Source organism: Heterocephalus glaber, unplaced genomic scaffold (assembly GCF_053883595.1).
Source record: "Heterocephalus glaber isolate CG9 unplaced genomic scaffold, H.glaber_assembly_v1.0 deba00001444, whole genome shotgun sequence".
Taxonomy (NCBI): domain Eukaryota; kingdom Metazoa; phylum Chordata; class Mammalia; order Rodentia; family Bathyergidae; genus Heterocephalus; species Heterocephalus glaber.
This window is the reverse complement of record NW_028258297.1, coordinates 21942880-21954345: the sequence shown is the minus strand read 5'-3', so window position 1 is coordinate 21954345 and position 11466 is coordinate 21942880. Positions and strand designations below refer to the sequence as shown.

General features: G+C 42.1%; 1 pseudogene across 1 annotated transcript; it reads left to right on the top strand.

Annotated features, from left to right (window-relative positions):
• Positions 1-1311: 1311 nt before the first annotated feature.
• On the top strand, positions 1312-6057 carry LOC110349420 (protein disulfide-isomerase A5 pseudogene; annotated as a pseudogene). The gene has a single exon (XR_015452332.1). The product of XR_015452332.1 is annotated as a protein disulfide-isomerase A5 pseudogene (transcript).
• The last annotated feature ends 5409 nt before the right edge of the window (positions 6058-11466 follow it).

Sequence of the window (11466 nt, the reverse complement as noted above, 5' to 3'; positions counted from 1 at the left end):
GACAGTGGAGTTGTTTCTGTGATCATACCTGACTATGTGGTTCAGAGCCTTTGGAACTGGGTTGTGCGAGGAATTTGGAGATTGCTGCTGGCTAGAGAAGTTCTAGCATGCTATAAACAGAGCTTGATAGAAGATTCTCATCAGGCCTCTGAAGATCAGAATATTGACAGAAATGTGGACAGTAAAGGGCAAGCTCAAGAGGTTTTAGTTGGGATTAAGAATTCCTTTCATTGGCAGTTGAACTAGAGGCCATGTGTGTTATACTCTGGCAGAATATTTGTCTACATTTATTCTGTCCTGAGACTTTGCAGGAGACTGAGATTAAGGGCAGTGGACTGGTTAATCTAGTGGAGGAAATTTCAAGGCAGCCCAACATTCAGACTGTGGCATGGGTCCTGCTGGCTGCCATTAATAAGATCTACAGTGAAAATTAAGGAGAAAAAAATCAGATGTGAAAAGTTTCCAGTTTCATTAGAAAGGAAGCACCTGCAAAGTTAGGGCAAAAGGGAAGTGTGTTGGCTTAAAATATTAGCATTTTTTAAAGAGCAGTAGTTTGCATCAGGACAATAGGAAACATGCTTTGAAGGCATCTCAGGAATCAGACCCCACCCTTCCTAAACTCAAATTTTCAAAACTGTGATACTTTCACTTGTTAAAACAGGCCCTACCCACCCCCACAGCCCCTCCCCTACACTTGAGAAGGGCAGTACTCTGGGATTCCTTTCATCATGCTCAGTCATCTAGTCACTCAAAGGCCACTACAACCATAACACAAAGGGACCTGGGTACCACTCAAGCTGGTAACTGACCTTGATTTCACCCATATGGTGCTGGTTTTATAGATATACAAAACTTCAAGAGTTCCTGGGTCACTGAGGCTTCCACTCAGATTTCAGAAGAAGGCCTAGGAGGCTAGGCAGTGTGCCCCTGAGAGGGCAGTGTGTGAAGGTTTGAGAATGAAGCTGAAAGTGCAGGGGAGATTCCAGGAATGTGGACCTGTCTGCTGAGCAAAGCTGCAGGCAATAAGTGAAACCACCATAAATGAGAAGCCATGAGGGCTACAACCGGCAGAGCTGTAGGGGCCAAGCCATCCAAGACCTGTGAGTTCACATGGAGCTACAAGATTTAATGGTTGCCCTGGTGGATTTTGGTCTTGTTTTTGTCTCATTCCTTTCTATTCCCCTATTCTTTTTTGGAATGAGTATATTTTTTACCCTGTGTCATTGTATGTTGAAAATATTTAACTTGGGCCACAGTGGGGTCAGCTGGCGGGTGAGCTGCTCGAGTGGAGATCCGAGCCGGTGGTGGGCACTGGCGACAAGGATGGCACAGGCCAGGCCGGCGTGGGCGCTGCTACTGGCGATCTGGGTGGTCCTGCCAAATTGGCTGTCCCCTGCAAAGGTCTCCTCGCTCATCGAAAGAATATCTGACCCCAAGGACTTGAAGAAACTTCTCAGGACCCAGAATAACATGCTGGTGCTTTACTCTAAATCTGAGGCAGCAGCTGAACATCATCTCAGGTTCTTGTCCACTGTGGCCCAGGCAGTGAAAGGGCAAGGCACCATCTGCTGGGTGAACTGTGGTGACACAGGCAGTAGAAAATTATGCAAGATGAAAGTTGACCTCAACCCAAAGGACAAAAAGGTCAAGTTATTCCATTACCAGGATGGTGCATTTCACACGGAATATAATCGAGCTGTGACACTAAAGTCTGTAGTAGCCTTTTTGAAGGATCCAAAAGGGCCCCCACTGTGGGAAGAAGATCCTGGAGCCAAAGATGTTGTCCAAGTTGACAATGAAAAGGACTTCAGACGGCTCCTGAAGAAGGAAGAGAAGCTGCTCCTCATGATGTTTTATGCCCCTTGGTGTGGTGTGTGCAAGAGGATAATGCCACATTTCCAGAAGGCTGAGACCCAGCTACGAGGCCACTTTGTGCTGGCTGGGATGAACGTCTACCCCTCTGAATTTGAAAACATCAAGGAGGAGTACAACGTGCACGGCTACCCCACCATCTGCTATTTTGAGAAAGGGCACTTTCTGTTCCAGTATGATAACTACGGGTCCACAGCCGAGGACATTGTGGAGTGGCTGAAGAATCTGCAGCTGCCACAGCCCCAGGTCCCTGAGACTCCCTGGGCAGATGAGGGCAGCTCCATTTATCACCTGACCGATGGAAACTTTGACCAGTTTGGGAAGGAGCACTCCTCTGTCCTCATCATGTTCCACGCCCCATGGTGTGGACACTGTAAGAAAATGAAGCCAGAGTTCAAGAGTGCAGCAGAAGTTCTTCATGGAGAAGCAGAGAGCTCTGGTGTCCTTGCAGCTGTCAGTGCCACTGTCAACAAGGCCCTGGCAGAAAGATTCCACATCTCAGAGTTCCCAACATTGAAGTATTTTAAGAATGGAGAGAAATATGCAGTGCCTGCACTCAGAACAAAGAAGTTTATTGAGTGGATCCAGAACCCCAAGTCTCCCCTGCCACCAGAGCCCACATGGAAAGAACAGCAGACAAATGTGTTCCATCTGGCTGGGGACAACTTCCAGGACACCCTGAAGAAGAAGAAACACACCTTGGTCAAGTTCTATGCCCCTTGGTGTCCACACTGTAAGAAGGTCATCCCACACTTTACTGCTGCTGCCGATGCCTTCGAAGATGACCAAAAGATTGCCTGTGGAGCCATGGACTGTGTCAAAGACGGGAACCAGGACCTGTGTCAGCAGGAATCTGTGAAGGCCTACCCCACTTTCCACTACTACCACTACGGAAAATTTGCCGAGAAGTACGATGGCGATCTGACGGAGTTGGCATTTACCAATTTTATTCAAACCCTCCGGGAGGGAGACCTAGAGAAACTAGGAAAAAGGAAGGAGGAGTTGTACTTTCTGCCTCAGAGAAAGCTTTCCCATTACACTGTGAATGATACCTGTTTTGTTGTTCTTTCTGAATTTCCACATGTTCTGAAGACAAAGTTTTTTATAGCTGCTTCTGGCCTTTTGTACAATTTTGAAATAAAATCAAACCATTAAAAAAAAAAGAAAATATTTAACTTTTTTCTTTTAAACTGGGGCCAACAGCTAAGAGTTTGATTTGAATTTCAGAGGAGACTTTGGACTTGGGCTTTTCAGCAGTGTAGAAACTGTGAAGACTTTGGTGACTTCTAGTGATGGATTAAACACATTTTGCATAGTGAAATGGACATGAGTCTTTTGGGAACCAGGGTCAGAACGTTATGCTTTAGATCTAAAATATGCCCCCAAATTCTCATGTGTGCGAAGGTGATTTGATCATGTGGCTGCTATACTCATCAGTGGATTTATCCATCGATGAGTTCAAGCTAAATATGCTCCTAGGCAAGCGAGCCTGGTTGGAGGTGAGCCCCTGGGGGCGAGGCCTGGAAGGCCATACTCTTGTCTCTGGCTCCTTTCTTGCTCTGTTTCTTGGCTGCCATGGGTTGAGCACCTTTACCTCTGCCACCAGTTTCTGTCTCGCAGCTGACCAAGAACTAAAACCATGAGCAGGAATAAACTTCTCCTCCTTTAAATTGTGGGTGTTGGGGTTTTGTCCTAGCAAGGAAAGTGACTAAGACATGTTCCCATTCCCTTAATGAATGTTTTTTAAATGCAAAGCTTTCAAAGTATTTTCTGTGCTTTCTTATCTTATGAATCATGGCATTTCTTATCTTTTTAACCAGGCTCTTATAGGCATTCATTATGTACTGCATAGGTGTACAAAACTCTCAACCAAAATGCTTGCAACCAGATGTTTTTAGTTTTGTAAAGGCACTGTAGTGCTTAGATGATATATTCATCAGAAAAGGATTTGTAATGAACACATTATTTCTGCAGCAAAATAATTTCACACAGATAAGAATGAAGCTCATAAGCAGCCTATCAATTCAGATCAGTTGTTGCTAACAAACAGGTGCAAGTCAAATGGAATTTGAAAGCAAACAAATAAAACAATAACTTTAAAAAATAAATCCTTTGATTAGACATTGCAGCTAAGACATAGTGCAGCTGAGTAGTGGAGTGAAAAGGGGTAACTGATTTGTTTGCCATGAGCATGGTGGCCCTCAATTGCTACCACACTGAGAGCTTAACATCTCTCTTGAACTCTTTCTGTCTCCTTTGTATAGTCTGGATCCTTCCATTCCTTTATAGATGAGACCTCCTCTGTCAGCCTTCCTGCCCTGATAATTTATTACTTGTAACCTTCTATGACTTTAAAAAGAAATAATTAAGGGGCTGGGGATTTAGCTCAGTAGTTCTGCTGCCTGTCTTGCAAGCTCAAGGTCCTGAGTTCGATCCCCAGTACCAAAAGAGAGAGAGAGAGGGAGAGAGAGAGAGAATTAAGTAATTATAGTCACATATGAAACTAGAATACGTAGATTTTACACAGACTTAAGTCAAAGTCAGCATATGGTAAGATATATAAATTTTGCTCACATCTGTGACAACATTTATTTCAATGATGTTAGAGTCTTTGTTTGCCTTGGCAACTCGTAGTGATGGATTAAACACATTTTACATAATGAGATGGACACGAGTCTGGGGGCCAGGGGCAGAATGTTCTTGCCTGTCACAAGTTTTGAGATTGTTACCTTTTAAAAATTAACTAATTCCCTTTGTGGGACTGCATAACCTTTGTTCCTTTTTCTCCAGCCCCATTGTGATTAAAATGTGAGTTAATGGATGGAGATGCTTGTTAGTCTAGGGACGCTAGATAGGGATCTGTAACAGACCTAGAGTCCCAGAGTAAACTACTCAACTCTTTGTTTATCCGGAACTGATATTTCAGGCACCACAATTGTTAGAACAAGCTGCAGATGTCTGCTGACCATCAATATGTGACAGTCGACCACTAACCTTTGTCCCCTTTTCTTTAATATGTTAACTTCCCCCTCAACCCCCTATAAAAACAGCCTTGGATTCTGAGCCAGTTGCCTCTCTAAGCTATTTTGCTTTGGGAGTGCCGTCTGGCCAGACTAATAAAGGTCTTTTTCCAACTTGTCCGGTGTGTTCCTTCCCGGGTGTTCTTCGCTGTAGTCAGCTCCTTGGAGCGTTTGGTAAGGCTCTTGGTCTTACATTCTGAAGGCACCGCTGGGATTCCTGGGTGTGCTTCACTAGTCAGCTCCTCGGAGCGTTTGGTAAGGCCCCCGGTCTTACACCTTCTCTAAGAAAGAGAGAAAATTTACCATCTCATTCTACAGTTGTCTCCTACTTTCAGGGAAAGATATCTTATGAAGTCAGTTTTTTCTGATATATATATAGAGATGACATTTTGATCATAAGAAAATAAGCTAAGGCCTAAAATTCATTCACTCTTACACAAAAATAGGTGATAATGAATATTAATGTATTTCTAAAACTTCAATATTACAGTCTCAGGCTGGCATTTGTAAACAATTAAGGTCAATGACCAATATTTTTCTTCTCTATTAAACCTGCAAAACCTTCCTTATTCTGTCCTCACACTATGCACTTAATCCTCCTTTATTAGTGCTCCCAGCATGGGCCATCCCACAGCTCCGGTAAGTAGACCCCTTCAGTGACATTGCCCCCACAGCCCACATTTACACTACAACACCTAAGAAATCTGGGGAGGCATAGAGGGGCACAACCAGAAATCAATACAGGAGAGTACATGATTCATGGTTCCAGGAGGGAAGTAGCCAGGGCTGGTAAATCATCACTACCAAGTGCTAAAAGAGCAAGGTGGTAAAAATCGAAGTCTAGAAAAACAGTGAGGGCTGCAGGAAACAAGAGACCCAACCAGGTGACTCAAGCATTTTCTTATTCATCTTAAGGGCTTCTGACTCACTCATTCAGCCAAGGCCTAGGAATCTGCCAAGAACAGGGATAGACCCTGGGGATAGAAAAGTGAGAACAAGGTGATCCCCACCCTTCAGGGCTTGCAGTTTAGCAATCAGACATAAACAATGACAACCAAACACCATGTTGTAACCATACAACAACATAACGTCAGGAGCCTCTGAGTGCTGAGAAACAAGTGCCCACGTGTGCTGTGCAAAGTCAGGAGTGGCCTCCCAGAGACTCGCTCAGCTGACTTTTGCTGAATCCCTTCCAACCTCCATGCTGTTCCCGGAGCACACTGGCATGCTTCCACCAAGCACCTTAGCACTCACTGCTCCCTTGCGTGGAATGCCCTTCACCTTCCAAGTAGCAGGGGGCTCACTCCCAGACTTCCTCCAGGGCTCAGCTCAAATGCTACATCAGAGGAGAAGATTTCTCAGAGGACCACCATGTAAACTGCATTCCCAGGCCCCCTACACTTTCTCTTTCTATTGCATTACAATGCCTTTTATCCCACAGCACTTATCACAATCTGAACATCTTCATAATTTATTGTCTGTTTTCCTCATGTAAATTCTGTGGAGTGGTGATTTGTCACTTTTGTTTATTGCTGTATCCTCAGTGCAGGGCATAGTGGAATGAATGGATGAAGGAAGAGAAATTAAAGCTGAGTTATGAAGAATATGTATGAAGGAACAAGCAAAGAGTGGGGAAGTACACAGAATGTACATGCACAAGGATAATGCAAGAGCCAAGGCACCTTTGAAGGAATTTAAAGAGGAAAATAATACTATCTGTGATTTGCACAGCAGAGATTTACATTAACTACTGCTAAATAAATGAGCAAGTGAATCCATGATTGAATTAATGATCAGGGTTGTACATTAGAAAGTGTGTAAGGTTAGAGTGGTGGAAAAGAAGGTAGGGTGGAGTCAACTTTGAAGACTGGTCTTCTATAAAGAGAAAAGTAATGAAGGCTTGGATGGGAAAGGTGGGACTAGAGAACCCATGGAGTTGCCATCTGATGGAACATGTAGGGTCAGTGAATGAGGAGGATGCTAATCCACGAGTCACAGGGGTGGCAGTGCTACTGCCTACAGTCCAACCAGGCTTGGTGAAAGGCGGCTGCAGTCAGGAGATAATCTATCTGTGTGGGATATTCCAGAGTGGAACTGCCTTTTTAACAGATGGAGACAACTCAGGTAGCTGAGAGTCTAGACTTACAAATAAAGTCCAGACAGAAGACAGGTTTGAAATTCATGCATGCCTTCATCTTCAAGATTATATATTAAAACGAGGAGACAAAATATCATGACCATTTAAGAGACCAAGAGGTAGGGATGGGCAAAGAATGCTGCACACACAAAAAAATGGAGAAGCAGCTAAGAGGAAGAGGAGAACAGATGTCTGAGCTCCGTGAGAATGGACACCATCATGGCATGCTCATCATGGTAGCCCCAGCGTCCTGGCTCTTGGAAAAGCCGTATGTGTAGGGGGATAAAAGATCTAGGGGAAGAAGGAAAGAAAGAGGGGTAGAAGGAAGCCTGGAACTGGTCAACAGTATGATAAAAGAAATATAATATAATATAAAAGAACAATAGAAATAGCTACAAATTCAAAGTGTATTTTATTAGAGGACTGGAACACACCAGACCCTGTTAAAGGGAGTTGACAGGGCTTAACTTATTCAACTCTTGCAACAACACTGTGAAGTAGAGATTATTATTATCATCTCCAATTTATAGATGAGAAAGCCAGACCAGAGGCTGGAACTTGCCCATGTTACACACATGTCAATGAGAGGCAAAAGCTAAAGCCCAGCTGTCCTGCTCCGAAGCCACATAGCACAGATGGAAGAGAGGGCACAGAGAGCACTGAAGGAAGGCCAAGGTCAAGGGAAGAGCTGAGCTGTGGCCAGAAAGATAAAAGGAAGGTGAGGAAATGCTGGCTGCTGTTGGAAGGAGGCTAGCTGGGAAAAAAGAAAAATAGAATAGTAGCTGGAAGGGAGCAGAGGGCTGATGAGCTGTTTTGTGTTTTTAATGAGAAGGTCTGGAACATGTGAACTCAATAGATTCTGTTTACATCACACTCCAGAATTGCTAAGGAAAAACGAGGGGGTTGAATAAAAAGACAAGCAGGTTGCTTCCACCTCTGATTCTACTACTTCACAACTTTGAAATTCTTTCTCAGCAAAGCCAGATGGAGATTTCATTTGATAAAATGAGTTGAAAAAAAGTCATTCAATACACTTTAAAAGAGATATTTAAATAAAAACCTAAAGGTTATACTATTTTATCATTTGAATCTGGAATGTTGACCCACCCACCCGCTCAGTACTGGGGATTAAACTTAGGACCTTCACATTGAGCTACACCCAGCCCTTTTTTATCTTTTATTGTGAGAAAGGGTCTCACTAAATTTCCCAGCCTGATCTTTAATTTGCAATCCTGTCTCACCCTCCTAAAGTTCTGGGATTAAAGGCTTGCACCACCCCAAATGCTCATATGTTGAAGACTTGCACCCCAAGCTAGTGGCACTAGTGGGAGGTAGTAGAAACTTCAGGAGGTAAGGCCTCATTGGAGGAGGTGGGGGTGGGGGGTGCACCTTTGAAGAATATATTTTGTTCCAGGCCTTCTCCTCTCTCAAACTCTGCTTCCTGTTGGCATAAAGTGAACAGATTTGCCCCACTAATTTTGAGGCAATGATGTTCTGCTTCACCTCAGGCCCAGAAACAATGGAGCCAGCTGACCATGGACTGACACCTCTAAAACAGTGAACCAAAACACATTTTCCCATTCAAGTTGTTTATCGCAGGTATCGTGACACAATGACAGAAAATTGATTAACATATAATTCAGGAGGATTTCTCCATCCTGGTCTATGGCTTATCCTTATTAGGAACTTAAAGGTTTTCCTGTCATCAGATTTGGCCTGAAGATATGTTTCTGCTTTCCTTTTTGCAGTTAAGAAAGAATCAAAGTATTCTGAGTTCATACCTTTTTGCTCAATTGCCTTTTCCCCTTTTTCTTTGCCTCTTCTTCCACATGCGGAAGAAAAGTTGAGTACAGGAAGTAATAGAAAAGTCATAATGATTTTTTTTTTTGCAATATGTCCTAAACTAGTGTAATCTGTAGAACTGTCTCCTACAATTCTTATGCATCCCTCAGCTTTTCTTCCAACCTGAAATATTTCTCTTATACAAAACTTCTTCCTTCTTCCTGTAAATAATGGATGCATATCAGTCCCAGAAATTATACCAGAACTCCATTTTGCCTCTATGCCACCACATGGAGCTCTTTTCTCAGCGCAATCTTTCAGTTACCAAATTCCTATTTTTTCATCCTTTTTTGCATTTTAAAATTTCCAGATACTCCTTTTTCTATTCACATAATGTCAGTTTTCAACAACCCCTTAGAAAGGCTTTGAGATGGGGTGAGATTATCTGCAAAAAAATACATAAATCTTTTTTTCTGGCTTTGGGATGTATTTTCACACTTACCAGAATTGCTACATACCCAGTTTTGGAAATTCACAACACTTCAAACAAAGTGAAGTTATACTTGGAAGGCATATCTCAAAAGGAATTAGAAAGCGATCCACTCACAAATTTTTGCTCCTTGCTTATTTCTATTCTGGGCATTGCTCCATGCAATGCATGAATAGCATTATCTCTTCAACAAATGCAAATAGTCTTCATAGAAAGATCTTTATTTTTCTTTTCTAAGGTATAGCATCTTCCTCACTCACAAGTCCCTGGAGAACAGTGGTAATTAAAGTGTTTGGGGTTCGAAGGCATTCTTTCTAAAATTCCTGATGAGCTAGCTTCAGACAAGTATGAGAGTAAACAGAAGTGGTAATGATATCATAAGAAGCTTGGGTTATAATGCTAATAAATTGGAAGTAAGATGTGGCTGCTTAGGATCAGGAATTGATTCTACTCACATTTTCCCTAACACATGCAAATCCAGATCTCATCATTAATAATCATAGTTATTTTGGCAGGTGTATGTATGCAGCTGAGAGGAACATGGCATAAGTAGTGTCTCTGGCAGGGCCATAGTCTATACCAGAAGAGCACCTCATTATCAAGACATGTAAAGCACCTTGTGCCCACTGGCAAAATTTATCTAGAAATGAAAGTCTCAATATCTCCAAATGCCAATAATGATTTGCACTCTTTGTCTTTAGAGGTTGTGCTTTTAAAGCTATACAATATTGGCCCCGGGGATTTAGCTCAGTGGTTACGCCACCTGCCTTGGAAGCACAAGGACCAGAGTTCGATCCCTGGTACCAAAAAAAACAAAAGCTATACAATATTGCAGAATACTCAACTGTGATCTGGGACAACCTGTGTTCTTCTCTATTTAGTTGAGCAACGTTTTCAAATATTGACAACCATGATGATCCTACACCAATTTAATCAACTTATTCAAGTAACTGTTCTTCCATTTCATTCTTGGGAAAAATTATTTTTTACATTATTTCTTTCAATAAAAAATCATTCTTGTGTTCTATTTCCCCTTATTTCTATTTGTTTTCTTGGTTAAAAGAAAGTGGAAAAACTAGTTTTTAAACCAGGAAAAGGTTGCACTGGAAAATATTCCAATTTTCAGGAAATTGGTCCTTTCAAATATGAAGCATTTTAACTTAAAATAAGTAATTTAAAAATGACTCATGCAAATGCTTTTGTCTATTAAAATTTTACATCTGTTTAAGACAGGAATAGTGATGCCCTCCTATAGTCCCAGCTACTTGGGAGGCTGAGGCAGAAGGATCACTTGAGTCTAAGAGTTCGGGATCAGCTTGGTCAACGTAGCAAGACCTCATTTCAACAACAACAAAACTTATATCTTTTTGGAAAGATTTTTTAAAATTAGAATATTGGTTGTGCCATCAAATAGTTGAATTCATCTGTATGTGAGAAGGTGAGCTTCATCTATGAAAGGAAATTTCCCCTAAATGACTTTCAAATGGACTCATTTCCTATATTCCTGGGACACAGTAGTTTCTGGAGTTTTTAAAAACGCTTGTCTCCTAGAGCTTCTGAGACTCTTTTCAAATGGTCAGTGGAAAGAAACTTTCCTTTCCTTTTTCTGAAAAAAGAAACTCAATGACTCTGAGCCTTCTCTGCTTGCTCCTGACCTCCTGTTCCTCCCCACTCAGCTCCCAGGAGTCCGGCCAAGGATTACCAACTGTTTCTTCTCCGACTCCAACTTTTTAACTTAAGGCTTGGCAAGGCAACCTAGACTTTTAGAACTTTTTCCCTTGCTTTATAAAACACCAGATAAAAAGATCATTATAACATCTTGATGTTCAGACACCTAAATGGCGTTGGCTGTGCTTTTACTGGCAGAGTCCTCAAGAGCACTGTGGTCTTTAAGAGGTGCAGGTCTATTTCTCAAATGGATTTGGACCATATGCTATGCATACATGAAAGTCATGTTTTCCTGCCACAGTGGAAAACATCTGTTTTGCTAATGGATTTGGTTCTACTTGCCAGAATAATTTTCCAGATGTTTTGAAAACCCTAAACAACTACATCCTCTCTGACCTGCTCTGGCTCAACAGTGGATTCGCTGAGAAAACATGTAGGTCTGTGGCATAAATGAAAGTAATATTTATGTTAACCAGTATGAAATACCTAAATATTTT